General features: G+C 37.5%; 1 protein-coding gene and 1 long non-coding RNA gene across 2 annotated transcripts in view; one reads left to right on the top strand and one right to left on the bottom strand.

Moving 5' to 3' along the window:
- LOC134212048 (uncharacterized) overlaps positions 1 to 23,655 on the top strand; it is a 472,480-nt gene that overhangs the window by 164,724 nt on the left and 284,101 nt on the right.
- On the bottom strand, positions 11,087 to 11,785 carry LOC134216147 (uncharacterized). Its single transcript, XR_009980522.1, has 3 exons — positions 11,706 to 11,785; positions 11,445 to 11,556; positions 11,087 to 11,372 (listed from the first exon to the last, which is right to left on the bottom strand). It is a non-coding gene; the product is annotated as an uncharacterized LOC134216147 (long non-coding RNA).

Raw genomic sequence — 23,655 nt, 5'->3', positions numbered from 1 at the left:
AAATGACATATCCGAAGGACAGTGACGTAGCCACGGGGGTGGTTTTGGACATAAAACCCCCCCCAGAGACAAAATTTTTAGAAGAAATTTTTTTTTCGATAAAAAAAAATGTTCTGAAAACCCTCCCCTCCCCCCCAGACCGATTTTCTGGCTACGCCACTGCCGAAGGAACCAGCTGCGAGTTCTTCCTGCTGTTAATGAACCGCCAAAACGATGATGGGTTCGACTTCCTCTTGAACACAAAACAGGTAGTTACGGAAAGTAGTGTTAACAAAATCGCCATACTATGCTTCGATGTGTTGAAGAAACGTTCTATTCTCAAAATTACTGTTTTTGAAATACCGTCGTCGTGCCTTGCGGAGAACGTTACGCATGTGTTGTAAGTCTGCATGTGTTGTAAGTTCCACCAAGGTTGCTTGAATGTCCGACGCGGGGAACATCTACGGGTAGTAGTATGCCTTCTGACCGAATCGTAAACAGTTCTGAAGAACGCTGAGATAGCCATATTCACATCGGTTTCACCAACGATTTGATGCCAATCGAGTGAGCCAAACTCCGACTTTACAGCGTCAAAGTCACAACGTGCGAAATCTAATTCTTGATTAGAGGTGATACTTCGAGAAGGATCCAAAGTACGTTGTTTGTCTAAACGTATAACAAACGGTTTATGATGGCGGTCTGGCCTTAACATCGTGGATGGCGCTTCAATCAGTTCAGTTTCGTTGACGTTACTTACAAATGCCAGATCTAATAGTCTACCATTGGCGATGTGCTCAATCACATATTTGCAGCAGACCAGAGGAGACGGGATTCTCGTTGAGAGTAAGCTTGTTCGGAGGATACGGTCGTAGGTAAATAGCCCCCACGTCGTCATCATAAGCCCACAGAAGTTGAGGGAGATTGTAATCACCTGATAACTGTGTCGCTCAGCCCAAAACATATCTTAAAAAGTCTCATACACAAAAATATCATTTCACTGACTTGCAGGCTTCAGGACCCAATTGTTAATGGAAACATTTTTTCCTAAATGCTGTGCATACAATTTTAATGGACTATTTATCTTCATGGTGAATTTTGATACCCATATTGGTATAATAAAAAAAAATGTAATGACCACTATGACCAGAGATAGTTTCACGGATTTCACGGGAACGGCCATATCTCATGTGTTGCCGACCGATCCGTGGCATCAATATATCAAACAACTCAGGCAAAGCTCTAACACAGACAAACAGACGTAACACTTCTCATTTCAACATCGTTCACGTTTTGGGACAGATGATTTGAAATTCATCTGTGTTACACGATTGTGCCAAAAGAGGAGCTAGCGCTCAATCGCCTTGACATTTGATTGGTGTACATGCTGCTGAATGTTTTCTGCATTGATGACGATGATAATGATAATTCATGTGGAAGTATGCGCTAGGAGCACACGTCAAATGGAAATCAATCATGGCCGACTGTGTTTCTCGCGAATCTGGCAGATGGCAGCAGTGTTTTCTGTAAAGCGAATGACGATAATTTTTCAAACAATTTACATTAAGAGTTCCGTCTGTTTGTCTGTAGCTCTAGTTTCTGCAAAAAATATAAAAGGGCCAATTATCCACTCGTAGTAAAAGTACATACGACCAAAAAATGGCACCTTTTACATGCGCTCCAACAATCCAGAATACCTCCAGTATCTGGCAGTCTGGACCAGTAATGGTAATTTTCATGATCGCCATGTAAAAGCGAAAACCGTTGCATTCTAATTTTCAAGAGACCAAATGAAAATGTCGCTACATTTTTCCGGACACTTGTCACATTACAAGCAGTCATGATGGGAATGTTGCTTTGTTTTGAAATCTAAATTTCTAAATAGTTTCAATGGATCTGTGCAAATAACGATGACTAGTCGATAATAATAATAAGTCGATAAAATGATTATATTGTTCCTGATTTTCGAGTTAGAAGTAACATTGTTGAAGAAGAAACAGCTTGTTTACAATATTTTGATGCGCTTTCATGAAATAAAAATCCGTGAAAATTTAGCGGAATTCCTTTCATTGTTTATGTTTTCTATGAAAGCGGGAAAGAGGATAAAATGTAAATATCGCGTGACCTCCCTCAATGAAAATGAAAATCTCAGTACTGGTCTGGACATGAATTTGATCCAGTTTTCCAAAACAAGATAAATTTTCCCGTCGAACACCGGCAGAATAAAAAAAACGGATAATATTTCAGAGTTATAGTCATTTTAATTTTGACGAAATTTTGCCTGTCCCGATCATTCTGTGCAACCCCTGTGATTAAAATCCAGATGAAAAAATTCAAGTATAATTTTATTTTGAACTCGAATCTAAACAATAATTTAAATGCAAATTCGTATTAAATTGTGGCCAAAATGTAGTTCATTTAAAAACATTTACAATTCAAATTTAAAATTAAAGTCAACAATTCTCGGGTGCTTATTCAAATGGACGTATGTGATTTTGTAAACAAAAATTCAAACGTCGATTTTTTCGTTCTGATGGCATTCCCACGCAAACCAACACCACCAACAGGTAGCCGAAGCCTCCCCCTATTTGTCTATGTTGATGGTTTGCGTGGGAGGGCAATCATATCGGACAAATCGACGTCTGAATCTTTGTTTACAAAATCACATACGTCCTTTTGAATAAGTACCCGAGAATTATTCAAATCGTAATTTAATCCCTAATACACTTATCCGATGTGGAATTTGAATTCAATGAAAAACTCAAAATTAATTGTCGATATTTGCACAACCAAGTATGTAGGCCAGATTCTAGAATTCTGTAGGGTAAGACGGTATAATGTGCCCCACCTCCCTAATAAAAAATTCCAAAAAAATTATTGTAACATTACGCTGAAACTAATAGTAATTACGGTAAACTCTATTGTGGCTCACAATAGAATAACATTGAAGAATATTGTTTTCCACCATAACGGCTATTGTAAATGGCAGTTTTACAATAGAAAATAGGGGTTGTTATGTATCTTTACAATAAAAAAAATATTTTTTTCTCGAACAAATTTTTGCCATTACAATTGAATTTATTGTGATTCTATTGCCAACTTTTAACTGGCAATTGAGTCTATTGTACGTCTATTGGAACAACAATATGGCACTTTAATTGGTATGATATAAAAACAATAGAATTTAATGTTCATAAATAAAATGTATTGTGATTTTATGATATTTTATTGCAACTCTATTGTATTTTTTATCCGGGCTGGCCAAAACGCTCCCCTTGATTTCTAGAAAACTATAACTAAGGGTAAAAATCAGTTGGTACCTTTATATATTTGTTAAACCATCATACTATGTGACTGTGGAAGTATTTTAGTATTACATAATGAAAATATTAGCAAAATACAAAAAGTTACAGTTTTGATGTAACTTTCAATGTTTGTTGGCTCAACATTCTGGAGCGACGCAAGCATACTGTCCGCAAAATTTGCACTGGAACACTCAGCTGGGCAACAAAATAACTTTTCTCAGTGATTAATATGAAAATTGCTTCCATCTTTAAAAATGTAAAGTTTTTCAATAATATATTTCACTGGTCAAAACGCCCAAGTGTAGGCAGGCCAATATGCCCTTACCTACTAGACACAAGCACGGCGGGCCTGCTGCAGTTGTTTCCAAATTATATGGAAACTGTTGAAAAGTAATTCAAACCTGCTTAAATGGACTAATGTTGGTTTTTTAATGTCAAGTACATAGGGGTTTGTAACCTTTTTATTATGGGATGAATAAAATACTAATGAAGGGCTATGAAACATCTCTGGCTAAGGTGGGGCGTTTTGCCCAGGCACTTTTTGAAATCCATTTGTTCACGACTTTTCAAAAAAGCTTCATTAAGTGTTCTCTGTAACATTTTTATATGACTACTCACAGGCAATGCATTTGCGACTTTTTAGTCTACCAAATAACACAAAGTTTGCATAAACTACGTTGAAAAGTAATAATAGCTATTGCCTTAGGGGGATTTTATACCGTCTTACCCTACATTACGACAGCGCAAATTTTCCGTATACAGAAAGTGTCTCTCAACCAATTTCTTAAACATGAGAGATGTTCACCGTTCAATTTTTAATGAGCTTGAATAGAAACATTCTACAATATTATAAAAGTTGCCGCAGCACACTTTCTAACAATCCCCCGCCGGATTGTTGACAACATTCAAATACCAAGAAGTGATCTGATAAGGGTCATTACCGCGGAAACTCATCTCTGAATTTCATACCGAACCGCGGCAGCACTCTGTGCGCGGCGGCCTAGAGCTATTCAAATTGGCGTGACCTGGATCGCGTCCATTTAGCGGCATTAAGTTGCACACATTCCGCGGAGGCAAGATGAGCTCGGCAGCAGCACTCTCCCATGTCACTACAAAATTAAGTTAAACATTCCAAAACGGTTTCAATGAGCCCATTAGCCGGTCGTCAGCCGCACGCTTCTCCTGCCTAGGAGAGCTGGAGCACATTGCACTGGTGCGGTTAATTCAGCGCTAAAATGTTCGCACAGCAGCAACACCCTTTCACAATTTCTTCCCGCTGCGCGGCGGCAATGCTGCCGCTCCAATCCCAAACCACACTCAGCTTGAGGACGGAGATTGGCCCAGATCTTCCTCCCATCCATTTTAGTTCGGTATGTGGGCGCAAGCTTAGTTTGTTAGGGTGATCATCCCTGAGGTTCAAATTAGACTGGTTGAAATACTAACTGGGACATTTGTAAAACCATGGACATGAGGTACAACCGCGACTTTCTTACAACGCAATTGACTTGAATAAAAAATTTCGATTTGAAATTTCCTACTCCGATTTCAGCCAGTTTTCTATGCCAGTCTAATGATCATCGCGCGATGAAGAGCGATGATGGGGGCGACGCCACGGTGGCGGGCGGCACATTAATCTAATTAAAGAGCAAACGCGGTGTATATTTCGCGAGCTTGAATTGAACCGCCCGCGGCCGGTGTGGCAATGACGCGACGGCGGGCGGCATCACGCTGATTTAATGATGCGCCCCTTCCCCATTTCTCGGAGATTCCACCGGGCTCTCGCGGCTGCGTTCTGATTTCGTTGGCCCTTTGGGTGCTGCTGCGTTGCTCCTGGCAATCTACGTACAACCTAGCTGAGAGCCCGGCGCGATAATTCCGCGGGTCAGTGGACGCGCGTTGATTGGCCAGACCTGAAGGTTTTCAAAATATGCACAGAATTCCAAAGCGTGCATAAAAAATGTGCCCGGTAATGAAATAAATGTGAAAAACTCATAGCTTGAAGGTGAAGACTACAGATCGGGCAATTAAATATTTCTTTAATGAAAAGTTTAGAATCTTCTTCGCCTTTTGAAGCATGATTTAAGCATCGTAAATAGGATGCAATGTGAAAATAATCACCCTGGTTCTACAGTATATTCAGTGATATCAAGTATCACTATGCATGTAATATGCCTATCTTTAATATGCCAATGATAGGGTCACCGTCTTCGAGCAGAGGTCGCATAAAGTGAATACTCGACCTAATACAATTTCCTTGCACTACTATACCAATGTTCTTGAACTCTAATTATGTGACTAATGTTTATCTTTGCCTTTTCTATTTTCAGGTGAGTGCCATCAAATACTACAGAATGCTACGGATAAGTATTCAACTTCATTATCATCCCTTAAAGTTTAACTTTACTTTATGACACATAGTAGGTAAAAATTTTGGACGTTGTTAGTAACAAGTTCATTCAGCTGAATATCGGATAATTACTATATTAAAAATAGAGGCTAATATTACTCTCGCTTTTCTTAAATTTTGTGCTCTTACAGAAAAAGACACATGCACGAAGAGAGAAATATAATTGCTCGTCGAGCTGGTGGAACGACTTTAAGTATGACATGGGACTTGTGTTTAAAATGGAATCATATCCTTTCGGTGATGTGATGTCTAAATTATAAAACATAATCATGTATTCATCTCCCGTCAACTCATGGCTCGCATCATTGTAGCAGACCATTTCAACCTTTTAGACACACGATACCATTCATAATTGCACAACACCCTTCCTTAATCTCACACGGAGCCGGTAATCCCGATCGCGGGTATGCACATCCCGGCGAGCCATATCGGGTTGCATCCCTTGTTCGGTAGTCTTGTCGCTCTGCCGCCGCTCTAGATTACGCTGTTGTCGAGCGGGCCAATAATGATGTCTTGTTCTATGTCCGATGATGATAATAATAATCATCCAGCAACAACGGCAGCACTAATAGCAACAACATAATTACAAGCTTCACACTCTCCGCGCCCACCACCACCGACGCGGCGGCGGCTGTCAGTGTTGCTTGTCGAGTGACAGCCGAACCCCACACCACCGCCGCAGCAATAAAAACATGCGAGAGATGAAATCTATATTAATGAGTGACTCCGTGTGGCTAAATTATGATGTCGGTGCGGCGGCGGTGGCGGCAATATGGCCAGCTTAACTAGGACCCCTAGGAAATTGTTGTGCACGCATGGGGAATATGAACTCTACTTCTCCCATGGGGTCGGTCGGACTACTTTCCGTGTCATCGCGGCTCGTATGGCCTTCCTTGACATAATAATCGTTTTTTTTTCTTATCTTGGGCGACCGTGCCAGCCATTTGTAGGTTTCTTCTGTTCGGTGACGGGACAACCAATCTTGGATGATGAAGGTTCTACTTAGGGGACTTCTTTTGATCTCTTGAAACATTCTGTATACATTTTTTTAAAATATATTTGGTCCAATAGATCAAAACCAGGTATTTTCAAATAAGGATGTTGTTTAGAGTTTCAAGATGAAGTGAATAGTACAAATACAAAGACGACAAGCAATTGAGTAATTAGGTTTCGAAAAAAAAGACCATTTTAAATCTAGCTCACTTTTTTTTGCTTACCCTGAACCGATTTCTTCGCAACAGGATGCATTCGACGCAGAGTTCTGTCCGATTATTTCCTATTGAAAATTGGCCGGATCAGACCTTGGCTCAGAAGGTATGGCCAAAAATCTATTTTTTTTATCGCACGAGAAAGGCACCATCACCGTTAGGGTGATAATTCGGGTTTTTCATTTATTAATGCTTACATGTTTCCTTAAAACTTTACGAAGCCAAATACGACTATTTGAGTAATTACATGAATTAGTCATTTATTGTTTAAATGAGGAATTTTCAATATTCAGCTTCTACTTCTCCTAAGCCCCAAGTTTCTGCTGAGTCTGTGCCTCCTGGTCATATGTGTGATCTCACTTCGCTTCTTCGGTCTATGCTATTTTTTTCTTTCGGTGCATCCACAACTTCGTTTGCATTGACAGCCTTATTCCTATTTTTTCTGATCAGACCAAAGTGTCTGGTAGCTCGACAAAAGCATTTGTCCTCCAAATCAGGTGAGGTTGATATTAATTTGATCATGTTAACTATTGATCCAACTTCATGCTTCCAAAAACAGTCATTGGTCCAACTACTGTCACAGTCCAGTATGGACAGTTTTCCATCATACTAATCGTGTAGGCTTTGTGCTCAAATTAAGTAACGCAAAAAAAAAATCGAACATTTGAACCACTCCTCCCCCTATTTATGCAACAAAAATAATGCTTGACCATATCACTCACTCAATTAAATTTTCTAGTACATATGCAAAATATAAACATCAGCCGATTCTATTTTTTGTTCGGGAACGAACAAAAACGTGACAGCAAATCCAAAAGCCACCATCCATGCACATGGCTTGCTGCGATCAAATCATTCGAAATAAAAAATCAGGTATACATATTATAGACACTATAGGTTCCATAGACGAGCGCAGGCACGGTTGGGTTATTTCTATTAAGTGTGTTTTTCCACTTTTTCACAGTGCACCACACTAATTTGACGTCACACGCTGCGTTGCTTGTGTTGCAATAGTGACGTCATGCTCGTTTGGCTACACTAACTGACAGTTCGTTTGGCTACACTCGCCTTCGCCTCAGCTCGTCTATGGAACCTATAGTGTCTATAATACATATGTCTTCGCGAGAGTTGTAGCAAAAGTTCTCCTGAAAAACTTTGTTGAAGACACCAAGTTCGTAATTTCATTGCTTTTGGAGATCTATTGCTTTTTTATTTCAACAAGCTTTGAACATGTTTGACGTATATAAGCATGCAAGCATATGGAGACGCATGATGCGCTGATTCATTAATTCCTTGTGATGAGAGATTGATTTTGCTTTGCATAGTAGGAAATGTTTTTTTTTATGAAACATTCCTTACAAACGCTTACAACTCTACAGTTCAGGTATAAATTTAAAGTTTATAACTTGTACTTTGTTATGCGTATGAGATTGACTGCTACAATTTGCCCCTTTTCACGTTGCAGTTAAATCAAGTATGACTAAAAAATCCAATGAAAATGTAATAACTTTTTTATTTTTCAAGTTTTTAAGTTGCAATTGCCACCAAACGGCGTATTTTTATATTATCTGAAACTTTCAAAAACATGCAAAAAATGTGGAAATTAAAACGAAAAATATATATGAATAACCTATTTTAAGGGGTTGTCAGCATACAACGTAAAAAATCTCCAACACTAATGGAATTAGGAACTTGGTGTCTTCGACGAAGTTTTTTAAGAGAACTTTTGCTACAACTTTTATGAAGAATCAAACCTTACATGTTTTGAAATGGAAAAAAAATATTTTTTATCTCACTTTTAGGGGGATTGATCAGTGAGCTGAATATCTTTAAAGAAGCGCATTAACTTAGTGATAAAATGTCTCGAATACGCCATTACGCTATTACTATTAGGTACGCTAGGTACTATTAAATAAACGCGTTAGAAACATTTCGGCCACTGTGCGCCAATTCAAATTTGTAGTCCGCAGCCATTTGTGAAGAAATCCTGAAGTACATGTAAAACTTCGTAAAAATTAGGAAGATTTTTTAGTGGAAATGCCGAAAAGTTTCCCATTAAAATCCTGAATAAATTTGCGTGGAATTTCTGAAAAATTAATGTGCACATTCCAGGAAATTTCCGAGGAAAATCCAGAGAATTCATCATGGAAATTAAACAACTCTTTGTGGAAACTCTAAATTATTTCCTATGGAAATTGCGAAGGATTTCCCGTTGGCACCCGATGAATTTCTTATTGAAATCAAATTTTTATATGAGGAAGAGCCAACCACACAAAACATAACAAAGTAACCCGAATCTTGAAAATGTGCCGTGTCATATTCGAACCCCGTACTACCGTGCGGGACTGAAATCCGTACAGCACCGAAATCCGTCCACCTCATGAGGTTTCAATAAATGAAAGGGGGTTAAAAATAATTAATGTAGAAATAATTTATCTTATCCTATCCAGATACTTGGCAATAAGCTTTTAGGGAATTGGAATGGTAAGAAGGCTTTGAAATTAAAACAACAATTATCAAAAACAAATCTCCACCCATCAAACGCGGAGTTTTTGCCGCCATTTTGTTTTCAGGTAGAGCATAATTGCACCAAAAGTAACTGTTTTTCAATTACTAATTGCGAATCATTACATAAGATAAGCGGAATACAAACCGAAGGGATCGCTTCTCAAGGTGCGTATCGAACCATTTACAGTAGTAGTTTAGTCAATCAGACTACTTCAGTTAAAATACTTAGTTAAAAAATAGCTGTACGGATTTTGATGCTTTGATTCGAAATCCGTCCATGGTGGAGGTCATTTTGCCCAAAAAGTCCTTCAGTTGAATAGGTCATTTGGCCAAAATTAACATACAGCCGAAAGCAAATTTCTCATTGAAATATAATTTTTGGCCAAGGCCACAAGCCTGAAAGTTGTTTGGCTGAATGTGTCATCTGGTCATTTGGCAGAAACGGTTCTTTGGCCGAAAAGGAGACACATCTGAAAGTGTCTTCAATTCATTTTGCAAAAAAAATCTGTTTTGCCGAAATGGTCGTTTGGCAGAAAAGGCTCTTTGGCCGAAAACGGCATTCGACGTTCTCGGCCATACTACTCGTTAAGCAAATGACATTTTCGACCATATGACCAGTTCGACCGAATAACATTCGGCCAATTGGCACTCTATCTCGACCAAATAACCTATTTGACCAAACATCTGTTAGGGTAAATGACTTTTTAGGCCAAAATTTCAGTTCGGATGACGTCCTTTTCGTCCGTATGTCTCTTAAGGCCAAATGATATATTCAGCTATACCGCTTTCTACCCAATAACCGTTTAGGGCAAACATTCAATTCGACCAAATGAAATTCGGCTAGATGACTTTCGGCTTAACGTGTTATTCTGACAAGTGACTTTCGGCCAAAAGAAATAACGCGCAATGAGCAATCCCCGCAAGGAAGAAGTGCAATAAAAAATGCGTTGATTTCAATTCTTGTTTTAAAAATAGGTACATAGGGGAAATGTTCCGATCTCAATCTCACTGTACATATATCCATCTCATCGCTAAATAAAGAAATACCGCACTAAATTCGTTGCTTCTTTTTGTCAACATGCGTGCTCACTGCTGAAAAAAATCACAAAAATAATAATCAAACCAAATTCCTTTCCATTGCTTTGTTTTTGATGGGATGGAAATAGGAGCTATGAGATTAAGTGGCGAACCGTTCTCCTACATGATTGACAAGTTTGGGTAGATTTTTCTGCAGTTGAGCAGATTGTTTCTAAATTTTCATATAATGACTTCCAAAGTAGGTCAACCTCGGTAGTTATTTCACTGAATGACACATTGAAAATAATGTAAACATGTCTGTATTTGAGACGCAACTCGGATAAAAATATCATTAAAATATCATACATTTTACTGTTACATCACCATTTAAAACATAGTAACTACAATTGAATATAATGGTATTCAAACAATTAAATCACATACGAAATAATGGTTTTCCACGATTAAATGAATGGTAAATGGGACTTTTACATTAAAAATGGGGGTTGTTATGTATCTTTACAATAAAAAAATCGAAAATTTTTCATACAAAATTCAGAGCAAAACAATTGATTTTACGGTTCTTCAATGGGATGATTTCGAAGGACAAAACCATAGAAAACAATGTGTTTCAAATGTTTTCTCTCATTTTTTTTATTGTTTTACAGTAGAAATACAATACGATTTGGAATACATCTCACACCAATACTACAATAGAAATACAATACAATTAAAGGTCTTACAATTCATTTTATTTCTTTGCTTTGAAATTTAGTTTCAACTAAATTTTAGAGTTTATTTTATCCTGTTACTGAGCGCTCTTCAAAGCTACTCGCTGAGCATGCCGTAAGTGTTGCTGCTGGTAAAGAGTACTGGTGTTCGTAGTCTAATTGTAATAATTGCGGTGCTTGATGCGGCCGCTATCTTCCGGCATCCTCTTTGGGACTGATCCTGTGGATGATGAACATTATAAAAAATGTCAATGGTCTTCAAGCGGACATAGAAAATATGAAGAAAAGTTACCTGTATCAGCTCTTATATTCGGTGGATATGACAAACGAATAGCAGCAGTTGTTTTGTATGGAAAACGTTGACGATTGATGGCAAACTACGGTTTCCAGTGAGCTTCATAGTTCTGAAAGAAACAAGTCAACATGTTAACTAAAACGAAGGAACTACTTTGGTGATAACAATCAAGAACTTGCCGGGAAGTCCTATACAGATTTTCACGCATGGTCAGTTAATCAAAACCTTAACAACACTTACAAGCACTTAGGCACTTACCATCATGACAAGGCACAGTAGACAATGATTCACTATTCAACCACTAGCAGAATAAAAAAAAAGCGGAAAGCAAAGAAGCGTCTTGCACTTTGCCCGTTCGATTTTTTTTTTATATTTCCCCAATCACAAACAAAACATTACACGCTTAAGGGTCTGTCTCATTTGGAGAATTAAACTTAAAAGTGACAGTTCGAAAATTAAAAAATCACCCCGTTATAAGAATGGCTGGTGCTACCCAGCAATTCCAATAGGACATCGGTAGAAAATGATTCGATATCTGTCAAAAGTAATCTTGCTCTGCGAGCAGGGTTATTTGATAATTATTGAAATGTCACTTTTAAGTTTAATTTCAGTTTAATTATCCAATTGAGACAGACCCTAAATGGAATTAGTTTTCCACGGAGTGAAAAAAAATAAAAATTTAAAAACTTTTTTTTAATTATTTTAATTGTTGCAGAGATGCGATTTTTTTAAGATCTGAAATGTAATTTATATACAAAAATAAAAAAAAAATTGCTTCTCAACAGTTGAAACTATTGTTATTTTATAGTTTTTGTTGTTGCTTCATTATTACAAATACTTCAAACATTTACTTATTTTTTTCAGTTTTTTGTCTTTTAAAATGGATTTTTGATCAACAAAATGGACTTATTTAAAAATTTGGTAGAAAGTTTAATTAACATAAGCGAACCATAACAATAATTTGGAATGATTGGTGACATTTGGGTTTATTGTTCTTTTGATGTAAATACAATATAGATGTTTTTCAACTGTAAGTTATCTACATTAAATGAACAGTCGATTGTATTGTTCACCATACAATCCATAATATCCCAATGGATTAAACCATACAAGGTACTGTAAATTTTTATCCGAGAAGTGAAAGAAAATTACTCGGAGGAAATAATTGGGTTGATCCCGCAGCTATGGCCATCATGGAAGACTTGGTTGATTCGGCAGACAATTTGATTTGATCATTTATCAGGGAAATATCCGTTCAATGCGGTTCGGATTTTTCACTAATCCAAATTTTTCGTGCAACGCGTAAAACATGAGATCCTGTATATCCTGCGATACCACCATCCAATTTTGATGGCTTCTGGTTTAATCCATGCAATGTGCTTGTAGTTTCTCAGCCTCTTCTAACGCTATCGGTATAGATTGTATTCCTTTAAGGATATAGTATCATGATAGCAGTCAGTATGACCTATGACACCCGTTCGCTGACGAGTCTCCACCGCATATCCTCCACCCCTCTTCCACCAACATTCAAATAGGGGGAATGACGGCTTTGGCAGGTTTTGTTCTATTATTGGCAGGGGTTTTTTTTATGACTGACTAGGCTCAAATTTGGCCTGAACATTCTTTGCATATCAAAGAACATTGTGGCCAAATTTCATAAAATTTTGTCAACAAAAACCCCCCTGCCAATAATAGAACAAAACCTGCCAAAGCCGTCTTTCCCCCTACTGCAAATAGCGTCCAGCCAAATTTTTGTATTCAAAATACTAACCTGTCCATAGCGTATGAAATTAATTACCGTATTATTGAACATATTTCTTCATTGATTCGGCTTGATTGATTTTCTATGCAATTCGGCTCAAATTTTGATCTAAATCAGCAGTTAGGTGCTAATTTTATTGGTGGCCCTCCGATTTGAAGGGTTTATCACTGCACTTCACTTCTGCTCACAGACACTATTCCGCACAAGAGCAGTCCGAAATGTTGATCGGATCCTTATTGAACTTCAATTTTTAGAACAAGGCACTTCAATTAAAATTGGAAACTCAATATAAATCGCTATTTTTGCGCGAAGAATGTACCAAAAATTGGGTGGTACAAAAATAGATTTTGCTACGGTATAGATTAAAATATGGTTTTCGTTGAGTGAAAGCTCTGAAGTGTTGTTTTTAGCTATCTGGGTTCTCTTTTCGCCGGCGCTTGGTAGGTCTTGGTAGGTTTAATCAGTTTTTATACAAATTTGAAACAATTTGTGCTCAGTTAGATTTTATGCAGATCGGCTCAGGTTTTCGGAGGACACTCGAAACATGGGACGGAATCGAGGGAGCGTGGCGAGGCTGTGTCGATTTTTGGAATTACTCTACTAATAACCTTTGCTGTAATAAATACGAGATAAATAAGGGAGGAGTTTCGGTTGTGGGCACCCTTTAGTGATTGGTCCATAACTTTGGCCATAGTTAATCTTGTGTCGACATTTGTATAGCAATAGAAAGCTAGACGTATAACCTTACTACTAGCAAAGAAATTAGTATGATTTCATCGATTTGAGAAAAATTTTGACAATTTAGAAAATTTGGTGGTTCGGTTGTGGGCACCCTTGAAAACTTAGCTAAAAATAAAGAAGTATGAATAAAAATCACCCAGATTTAAAGACAAGGAATAGTTTATTCATTCTAATAGCAGCCAGGAGACAATAAAAAAAACTCAAATCAATCCACCTAGCAGTTATGATGTCTCCCTCGGTACATTAAGGAGGATGTTGAAAAAATAACATAAGAAAGATCTGAACTAGCACTTTAGGTAAATGGGTTTCAATTGTTCAATTGATTTTCGTTTTATTGGTATGCAGCACACTCAAAAAATCCTGATTAATCCGCTAGCGGCAATAGTGCCTTTCTCTTTCATTAAAAAAAATCATATTTTGGTCCGAACTGACAAATTTTCAATACAAAACAATGGGACAGGATTCCCCGTCGAATCCAACTTGTTGCAAGCAAATCGGTCAACGCTTTGTTCCAAAAAGTATGTGTTTAATAACTAGACATACCCATAAAACAAAAATATGAAATAAAACTGAAATAAACTCATTATTAAAATTAAGGGTGCCCAAAACCGAACAAATAAGGGTGCCCACAACCGTATTTCGCTGCCTTTCTGGAATGGCAATCATCATTGTTGAGGCTAATTTATATAGATTAAATTTACTGTATAAATATGCATTAGAACTCACTATTTGAATTAAATCACTTCAATTTATGACACTTTAAAAAAGGCAAAAAAAAAACTTTCGTGTTGTTTTTCTCGTACAAAAAATGGATTTGTTTTTAGTTCAAACTAGAGATGCCCATGCGGTTTGATATTGAGCCCAAAACATCATGCTACTATAGCAAACAAATGACTGCCAGAATGACAGCATCTCTTATCTGTCAAAAGATACATAGGGATGCCCATAACCGAAGGTTGCCCACAACCGAAGGTTGCCCACAACCGAACCTCCTCCCCTACTACTACAGTAAATGAACGATTTTAATGCACCAATGCTTTTAAAGTTTTGGTTTGGGTACTCAACCAACCTTCACCTTAAAGTTCATAAAGATAATCCTACCGGCCTAAACTATCTTTATTTACTAGATAGTTTTCCTATAGCAGTAGGGAAGTGATTTTTAGAATAAGAACACAAACGGACAGCGTGTCCGTCTTGGTTAACTTGGAGTTTACGAATCGTCGTCGCATCATCTTTATTTTCTCTTATATACTATGTTTGCACATTTCTCTTAAGGTAGGTGGTTGTTTAACAATATACTGTATGATGCTTATTCAGGTAAATGATGTTTATTGCTTCTGGCCTCGGCATACCGTTGTGTTTGGGTTTATTTTAACGACAGTTGGAAGAAAGGTCGCAGTGCGTTTTCGCTTGATAGTAAAAAGATTGTTTGTGTTTTATCTACTGCCTGAGAAGGTAAAGGGGTTTTTCCAGACGTTGGCAATTTAACGTTGGTAAATCTGAGAAGTTGGGAATTCCTTATCAATGCTAATTTGGTTGTCTATTTGAAATGATTTATTACTGTATAATTAGGATGTTACATATAGTATGCTACACCTCCCCCCTTTAGGAGAATGGTGTAACCATTCGGAGAAAGGAAAATAGAAATGTATCAATGAAAAACTAATTTTTATGCTCTTATCAGTCTATTTTTATGGATCTTGGTTTCTTTATTTGTTACAGTATGTTTGATAAAGCAATTTGGATCTTCTAATTTTGTTATTTCGTATGGACCTATAAAAAAAGGATCTAATTTTTTCCTGTTTTCGTTTGTGATGTATACCTTATCTCCAGGGTGTAGTATAATTGGATTTATATTTGTGTTTGCTATGGTTTGTCTTTTCTGTTTATTTTTTATTAAATTTTCTCTTGCTATTTTGTTTGAACTTTGGAGTCGAAATTTTAATTCTGCGTTGTATTGTTCAAAGTTATACAATGGTTCAATTTCGGAATTCAAATTTTGAGAATCCTGCGGCAATCTTGCCTTCCTGCCAAATACTAATTCATAAGGAGTGTAGCTATGTTCCGTGTGGGGTGTGGTATTAAATGTGAATTCGTAAAATTTTACCCAATCATCCCAGTCTGTTTGATGAGTATTAGTGAAACATCTCAGATATTCGTTTAAACATCTGTGATTTCTCTCTAATGCTCCAATGGACTGTGGGTGATATGCTGTCGAGAATGTTTGTTTTATTTCCAATAATTTGCAAATGCGTTCCAGAACCTCATTATTATATTCTGATCCTTGGTCAGTTCTGATTTCCAAGAATGATCCATAGATTAGAATGAAATTGCATACCAGTGCTTTGGCTAATACTGCTGCTTCCTTCGTAGGTACTGGTACGAGTACAACATACTTGGTTAAATTACATTGTATTGTCAAAATATATCGATTTCCATTGTTAGTTCTTGTCAGTGGACCTGCAGTGTCTACTGAAAGTACTTCAAATGGTTTAGAAGGGGTCGTTGTGACTACTTCTGGTTCCTTCGTGTGTCTAATTACCTTATTAATTTTGCATTTTCACAATTTTGACAAAATTGGATATTAGGTTTTCATATTTCTAAATTTGTATTTTCTCTAAGCTTCAAATATAATCTATGTTGTCCTACATGACCTCCCGTAGGTGTCATGTGATATTGAAATAAAATTTGATTAACTTCTTCTTCGTCCTCTATAAACGTCGGGGTTTATAGAGTATTATCTCATACGTGGAAATGGCATTGTTTGCGATTTCCTTTAGTGTATGTAAAGAGATAAATTTGAAAATTTCATCTTCCATTGACAATGCTAGCTTATCTCTTTTGTAAAATTTCATATATTTCATCAGTTCTAGAAGAGCAAGCTCGAGGGCTTGACTTCCATTATCGCGCGTAAATATTGTTGTGAATTGTTTCAGTATTTTTCTACTGTTATGATTTAATAATGTTATCGTTAATTGATTGTGGTGCACCACACAATCAAGTTTCAGAAGCTTTTGTACCTCAGAAGGATTTTCAGTTTGCCACACAACCAGGTGATCAGTCTGCGTATGTGGCTGTGATACTCTTTGAGGTATTAAATCGGCTTGCTTTAACCCATGTTTTCTTATCATAGACCTAGTATTTACAAATAGGATTGACGAATCCTTAAGTTCCTCAGATTTTAAAATTATTCGTGAAAGTGCGTCGGCACCTACGTTTGCTTTGCCTGGAACGAATTCTATATCAAATTCGAATTCCTCTAAATCTAACCGTATCCTAGTTAACTTTGAGGTAGGTTTTTTCATATTGAATAAATAAACTAAAGGACGATGGTCTGTACGAACCTTAAATCTTCGTCCATATAAGTAGGGTCTGAAATAATCGATCGCCCAATGAATGGCGGTCAATTCTTTCTCTATAATAGGTTTATTTCGTTCGCCTTTTGTGAAACTTTTAGAGGCGTATGAAATTGGAAAGTCTCCTTCTTCATAGCGTTGCGAGAGTATTGCTCCGCAAGCTACGTCTGAAGCATCGGTAGTTACTATAAATTCTTTTGTAAAATCCGGGTATCGTAAAATTTGAGGTGATATTAGACACCTTTTCAGTTTATTGAATGATTCGTTGTGTGTTGAAAGCCATATAAATTTTGCGTCTTTTTTCAATAGATCGTTCAAGGGTTTAGCTATATTCGCGAAATTCGGAACGAATTTGCGGTAATAATTGCAGAATGCTACAAATCGACGTACTTCGTCTGCATTTGTAGGCGTGGGAAAGTTTTCCACGACTTTAAATTTGGAATCATCAGGGAGAATGCCATTGCTTGTTAACTTATGGCCAAGGTAGGTCACTTCGGTTCGAAAAAAATTACATTTGATTGGGTTCAACTTGAGGTTATAGTGCCTAAGCCGTTCAAATATCTTTCTTAAATTGTCAAAATGGTGATTGACTGAGCATCCTACCACGACGATGTCGTCAATATATACAAAAGCATGTTCTGGTGTTAAACCAGCCATTGCTATGTTCATCATCCGTTGGAAACTATTTGGACTTATATTTAGACCAAATGGTAACCTTGTAAACTGAAAATGTCCGGATGCTGATGAAAAAGCTGTATATTTTCGAGAGTCTTCATCTAATGTTATTTGATGAAACCCTGCCATCAAATCGAGTGTAGTGAAATACTTGGCTCTTCCTAATTGGTCAAGTATTGTGTCGATGCGTGGTAGTGGGAATTTATCTGCTAACACCTTTTTGTTTAGCTGCCGGTAATCGACAACTAATCTCCACTTCTTTGCATCATTATCGGATTTTTTTGGAACTAACAATATTGGGGAGTTGTATGGTGAAATAGATGGTTCTATTATTTCGTCATCCAACATTTTCTGAATTTGGGTTTCCATTTCTCCATTTTGTGAGTGTATATTTTTGTAATTAGGAATATACACGGGAATTTCATCATTGACATGTATCTTTTGGCTATAAAAATTGTTCGTGGATAATTTCTCATCGGGTAGACTGAATATATCTTCATATTCAGTGATAAGTGCTTGAAGATTATTTCTCGCAAATTGGGGTACCTTGTCGAGATTGATTTGTGAAATGACCTTTTGTATACGATTCAATTTGCTTACACTTTTAGGTTGATTGTTTTTAATGGCTATATATTGATTCAATGGTTCATATTTCGGGTTAAAATTTGGTATAAGTACTTGCTTCTCGGTGGTATTTATTAATTTTACGTATGGTGATTGTTCAGAAACTATAGTGTTTCCACAAAAGATGCCGGGAAGTATTTCCTGTGAATGCACTACAGTGTCTTCTTTGATATTAAAATTTGGTAATTTTCGTATAACTTCACATCTTGCGGGAATTAAAATATTGCCGTTATAGTTATCTTCGATTGGTATTGCTATTTCCAGATTTTGAAATTTGAAGCTTAGTAGCCAATGTTCGTAGTCGATGGTACACTTGAAAGTGGTCAGAAAATCGCGTCCAAGTATTCCATCGGTTGGAATGGGGAAATTAGGTTCCACTAATTGAAAATTGTGATTAACTACTAAACCGTTGTTAAACTTTAGTGGGGTAATTGCTTCCGCTAATGTCTCCTTTATACCATCCGTTATTCCAGTTATTCGATAATGTTTGCTTCTGTCAACTATTTGTTGTGGTAGGAGCTTATCAACTTTTATGATTGATATGTCGGCTCCACTATCAATTATAAATGAACATATTGTATTTGTCATACCAACAAATATGTTTATGAAATTGGCTGCACTTATATTTAGTGCATATATTCTCCCATATTGGCTTGGGGTGCCAAATTGCCTAAAAAAGAGTTATTGTTGGATACTGGTTGGGGCTGTGGTAGTTGAGATTGTATCATTTGATGTTGCATGATCTGTGGGTTTGTTGTTACGTTGGTTGCATAGATACGACGGAAGGAATTATGTCCTCCTCTGCCTCGATTATGACGATTGGATTGTGTGTGGTGGGGATAATGAGAGGATCCATGACCTCTTTGAAAGTTTCCGCCAAAGTTATCCCTACCTCTAAGTTGTTGGCGTCTGTAATTGTTATTCCGATAATCTCGCTGATTAGCGTTGTTGTTATTGTAATTGTTCCCTCGTCCTCGATTGTTACCGAATTGATTCCTATCGAACGGCCTATTGGCATGAAAATTCAGTATTTGGGAGTTGCTGGTGCTGCTATTCGTATTTTCAGCAACCTTTTGAATTGCCTGTTTCACATCTGTGAAATTTCCGGCTTTCAAAATAAGTTTTGTTTCCTGGCTAATTACTCCGGCTGTGAGCGCTTCGACGCCTGCTTTGGTAGCCATCTTCTTTGCTACGTCGTCAGGCACTCCGCTTACTATGTAAGTTGCATGAAGTTGACTACACAGGGAGTCGACGTCATTAAGGAAGTTGTCCGTATCTCCTTTCTGCCTAGTAGCTTTTAATTTTGCTAGTATATTTTCAGGTGTTACTATTACTTCACACCTTGACTTTACATTAGCAATCAAATCATCAATAGTTTCAAAGTTGTCAGGGAGACCTAGTCGTGCTTTTCCAGTTAGTCTGGTACGTAAAAATTTTATTGCTGTTGGCAAGTTTGCTGCTTCGATTATGTCTTTTAGGAGATTGGCCGAATCAATAAATGTGTTTAGTCCATCATGTGAACCGTTATAAGGTTGCACAATAGCTGTCGCCTCTTTAATATCGAAAGGCATGATGACTAATGAATTTTCTTTTTGGTTTTTATCAAAAGATTTGCAAAGCCTTTTGCAAATAACTGGTGTATTATCCTGAATTTTTACGTTTCCACTTAAACGTTTGCAAAAAATGATAGTATTCGCTACTGATTTCAATGTATGCCTTTTCCGAAGAACAGGCGTATTTTCTAAAATTGTTATACTCTTCTCAAATCTTATTTTCAATGCTTGGTATATTTCTACTTCGTTATTCCATTCCTTTTATTGAGTCTGTGTTCAAATTTACTTAAGATGGTTTTGTATTCCTTTAAAAGATCTTGCAAAATTTCTGTTTTCTCCGTAATTCCTTGTAAAGAACGTGGTCGGTTATTACTCTTTACCAAGTTGGAATGCTCTTTCTTTATACTATCTTCGATTACCCTGAGTCTATTCATTTGATCATTTTAAAATAACACATTCCTTCGCAGGTTTTCAATACACAAAGATAGAATATATGAACTTGTTCTCTTTTTTCTTTTGTAAGGGAGAAGGTTTAGATACTTAGTTGATGCTTTTATTACAATTTCGCATGATATCATTGAATATAATTTCAGATAAAAACATTTAAATTGCTCTAAAAGTGTGCTTATTTAGTAATGTTTAGACCAGACATACCATTTCGTCGTAGTGTCCCTTGTCGTTGATAATGTTGCTGTTACCAAGCTTGAAGTTTGTTGATCCACACATGTCTCGTTGCGTCGACCGATGTTGATAACTCAGTCGTGGTTTATTCAGCTAGTCCATAGCGGGTCGTCTCCAATTTTATTTCACCTCTGCTGTTCCATCGCGGGTCGTCCTTAATTTTACTTCACTTCTGCTGTATCCACATTCATAACGCAATCAACATAGCACTATCAATGTCAATGTCACCATAGGCGGCAAGCAGCCGCGCGTTCCACATGCGAGTTTGTTATTTTTCTTATATTGCATACGCTCTCTGGTTTATAGCGTTCTCACGTTATTAAGGGTTATTTCACGTTTTGCTACATTTTGCACTTGCGCTTTCACGTGACTGTTGTATGCGCGAAACAGAAAGTATGCGATTAGCATCCCAGTTAGGACGATGAGCACGATCGCTATTATCTTTACTTCCTCTACTGCCACATGGTTGTTGATAAAGTTCTCAGTGCTGAACCAACCCATTTCACTGGTTTTCTTGGTGGCTTCACTTCACTTTTTTTTTCACTGTTTTAGATTAGGTCCGAAAATTGCACGTTACGTCCTGTCACGGTCGCCATAAACTATCTTTATTCACTAGATAGTTTTCCTATAGCAGTAGGGAAGTGATTTTTAGAATAAGAACACAAACGGACAGCGTGTCCGTCTTGGTTAACTTGGAGTTTACGAATCGTCGTCGCATCATCTTTATTTTCTCTTATATACTATGTTTACACATTTCTCTTAAGGTAGGTGGTTGTTTAACAATATACTGTATGATGCTTATTCAGGTAAATGATGTTTATTGCTTCTGGCCTCGGCATACCGTTGTGTTTGGGTTTATTTTAACGACAGTTGGAAGAAAGGTCGCAGTGCGTTTTCGCTTGATAGTAAAAAGATTGTTTGTGTTTTATCTACTGCCTGAGAAGGTAAAGGGGTTTTTCCAGACGTTGGCAATTTAACGTTGGTAAATCTGAGAAGTTGGGAATTCCTTATCAATGCTAATTTGGTTGTCTATTTGAAATGATTTATTACTGTATAATTAGGATGTTACATATAGTATGCTACAGGCCCTAATTACACCAATAACGTAGGGTAAGACGGTATAATGCGCCCCACCTGGCCAAAGCGCCCCCCTCTGATTTCTAGAAAACTATAACTAACTAAGGGACATATTCAGTTGGTACCTATAAATATTTGTAAAACCATCATCCTATGTGAATATGGGAATATTTTTGTATTACATAATGAAAATATTTGCAAAATACAAAAAGTCACAGTTTTGATGTAACTTTTAATGTTTGTTTGCTGAACATTCTGGAGCGACTCTGGCATACTGTCCGCAAAACTTGCACTGGAACACTCAGTTGGGCAACAAAATTACTTTTCTTAAGGGTGGTATGGACTTCTAAAGTACTGTGCAAATAGATAGGACAAGTAGCCGTCAAGGAATGATTCTGCTGCTGACATTCCTTGAATAGTACGGAGCTCACAAGGAAATCGAATAATTAGGCAATAGCAGGCGCATTTCAGTAAAGAAAACACAGACTGACGTCTTCGCTTGCGGAATAATGCACTGATGCATTATTCCGCAAGTAGAATGACGTTTTGATTTCTCTTGTCCATTCTGTTTATTTTGTTTGCGATTAATTTCAGGTCTACCATTTTTTCGCCATTTTTTCGTAATTTTTTCGTCAATGGTGATCTTCAAGTTAGTGATACGGGAAGCAATGTTGGAAGCCGGTGCTGCGAATGCGCAAGTTCCTGGATTCAGCGGAGTCAATTAGGCCGTTCTCAACCAAAAAGCACTGACTCCACCTGGCAAACTTGAACGTTCGAATACCCCATGGAAATTTTGATGGCGAAGCTTGAGCCACTGTCGTACTCGCATTTGGGCTGCGTGTATAATGTTCTATCATCATCAGAGCTTCCACAGTGTACCTGTATATCAATAATGAAAGCTGTTCCCAGCCCAGCTCGCATGTGCTCTCGTAGTCTCTGGTAAATGGTATGATTGCTTCAAACATGCACACCATTTACCCCTTCCAACACACTTCTTGCTGTGGTACGATGACGAATTCGCATTCCTTCAGTACATCAGCAAATGTGCTTTCCAGGTGATGAAGTTAAGCGATTAGCAGTTGTACGTACCGATCTTCTAATAACTGGTCCCTAATCGTCACTGTGATTTCTGGGATTGTTCGGGTTCGTATCATCTCGTTGATTAATTATTCGTTGCTTTATATTTTTAAGTGCTGGCTGGCAAGGCAGGCGACAACCCGCTGAATTCCCGAAGAACTATAGTTCACAGGCTCACAATTTTAGCACTAACTCGGACGATGATCAGGCGAACAGATGCTGTTGTGACCTGCACTGCCTGTAATCGCATATCTGTCCCATATGAATAGGAAGCCCAGCAAAGATGGGAAAAACATGCGGTTACAGGCAGTGCACTTGCTGGGTGAACTTATGCTTGATCTGATTAGCGCATGCGAAGATAAATCAACCCCTCATGGTCATTGTTCATGCTTTGTAGCCGCGTATTTTACCCCACGGCCAAGGATGGCCGAAAGCTAAGGGCCACTTGATAGGGTTTTCTCTTGTTTTTCAAGTACATAATATACGCATTGTACATGGTCCAGTATTCACCTTGTCAAATATGCCAACTATTATCGCAAAGTTTTAAACACTCACACGGAGAAACACGTTTACTCATTAATGGGTACTTTTTCTTTGCTATCTCTTTCCCTCTGCTGAAAAATTTACCCATTTTGAGAGAATAAGTGGATCTACTCATTTAA

The sequence above is a fragment of the Armigeres subalbatus genome, chromosome 2, assembly GCF_024139115.2.
Source record: "Armigeres subalbatus isolate Guangzhou_Male chromosome 2, GZ_Asu_2, whole genome shotgun sequence".
In the NCBI taxonomy this organism is placed as follows: domain Eukaryota; kingdom Metazoa; phylum Arthropoda; class Insecta; order Diptera; family Culicidae; genus Armigeres; species Armigeres subalbatus.
The sequence above is the reverse complement of the archived record's forward strand: the minus strand, read 5'-3'. Positions and strand labels throughout refer to the sequence as shown.